General features: G+C 48.4%; 1 pseudogene; it reads right to left on the bottom strand.

Moving 5' to 3' along the window:
• Positions 1-498: 498 nt before the first annotated feature.
• LOC130018850 (glucose-dependent insulinotropic receptor-like) lies at positions 499-1,484 on the bottom strand (annotated as a pseudogene).
• Between the last annotated feature and the right edge of the window lie 250 nt (positions 1,485-1,734).

Below are 1,734 nucleotides of genomic sequence, written 5' to 3'. Positions count from 1 at the left end.
AAACAGGGTGTTCAAACCCAGTACAACAGGATCCTCCAAGAGCTGTATTACGGATACACCACCAGGATCTCACCATTCTACAAGGAAGTGATCATCGACATAAGGAGAGTGGTTCAACAGGAGGTCATATGGCCCCTAGTTGAGAAATAGTACTTTAAGAGAGTATACCAGTATAGGAGAATCAGACCCATTGCATAATAAGGACAGAGGAGAGAGAGAGAGAGAGAGAGAGAGAGAGAGAGAGAGAGAGAGAGAGAGAGAGAGAGAGAGAGAGAGATTTTCAAATGGGAAAAAAGATTCAAGGAGAAAGTCAGCATCTAACCCCATTACCTGGTGAGACAAACAATGACATTGGTTGGGTTTAATAGTCTGACATAAGTGTTCTTATTCCACAAGTTCCATATGCTCTCCTGGTTCAGAGTGGGGCTAGGAGAGCAGGTAAGGGAGGGAGAGTTCTTTTGAAACTCTCTGCCCTTATCATATTTCTCAACCATGAAACTAGAAGATAGTGGTAATATGACAGGAGCTTCCTCTGGATCCCTCTGGGCCACAATTCCTGGCTGAAAGGAAGAGAAACAGTGAGGCAAGCCCCTTCTTTATTCCTACAGCCATCTGGTATAGCTGCTGCCACACCTCATTCTGACATTAGGCAAATACCAGTGGATTGAGTAGAGGGTTGCCCACACTGAGCAGCCACAGGTACCCCTTCCAACACTATGTAGAGGTGGTGCTCCTGGCAGTATCTCTAGCACAATGCCCGTGATAGGGAATGGAGTCCAGGACAGAATGAAGGTTCCAATGAGAACAGTCACAGTGCAGATGGTCTTGAAGTCCTTGGGAGTTCTTGAGGGCCTGTAAGCTCCAGCCATGACTCCTGCATGCTCCATCTTTCGGACCTGTTGACTGTTCTCAGAGACAATCTTGAGCATGTCACAGTAGAGGAAGACAAAGATGGGCAGGACTAGGAATAAGCCAGCAAGAAGAGGGTCAGTACATAGACCCGGTGAAACACAGAGAAGCTGCAGGGTCCTTGGTAGGTGGTCTGCTGGAATACAGGGACTACAAATGGGAGGAAACCAAACAGATAAGAGAACAACCAAAGCCCGGCAATGCAGGCCCCAGCCACAAACCCATTCATGATCTGGAAGTAGCAGAGGGGCTACTGGATGTCAAGGTACCCGTCAAAAGCAACAGCATGACTGTAAGGACTGAGGCAATTGCCGAGGAAGTGATAAATGCCATCCGAAGGCTGCGGAGGGTCTTCTGTGTGGGCCGGGTGGGGCTAGTGAGCTGATCTGTCACCAGGCCAGAGATGGCTACACCAAGCACAGCATCAGTCATAGCTAGGTTCGAGGTGAAGCAGAGACTCACTCCATCATTCTTGTGGATCAAAAACAGCAGAGCCACACCACTAGTGAATTAGCTGCATTGATGAGCGAGGACAGGACAGCGAGGGTCACTCCAAATGGGGACGATAACTCCATGTCTTGAAGAAGCATGATACCCAATTACTCAGCTCAAATTCCCAAGGGCTAAAGGAGCTGTGGGCTTAGGGCTGTGGCACAGTTCTGTTCTTCTTTGGTCATTTAGGCTGGCAGCTTGCCATCTTTGGAATCCCGCTAGTCTTCTAGAGTTATTCCCAGTCTCCTTTTCACTCCTCATCCTCTTGCCTCTCCAGCTCTCTGAAGGTAGCAATCAAAGGGCATATATCCTATCCCCTGAGCCTGAGTTAGT

The sequence above is a fragment of the Sorex fumeus genome, unplaced genomic scaffold, assembly GCF_029834395.1.
Source record: "Sorex fumeus unplaced genomic scaffold, SorFum_2.1 ptg000293c, whole genome shotgun sequence".
NCBI classification, from domain to species: Eukaryota; Metazoa; Chordata; class Mammalia; order Eulipotyphla; family Soricidae; genus Sorex; species Sorex fumeus.
This window is presented reverse-complemented; position numbering and strand designations above follow the sequence as displayed.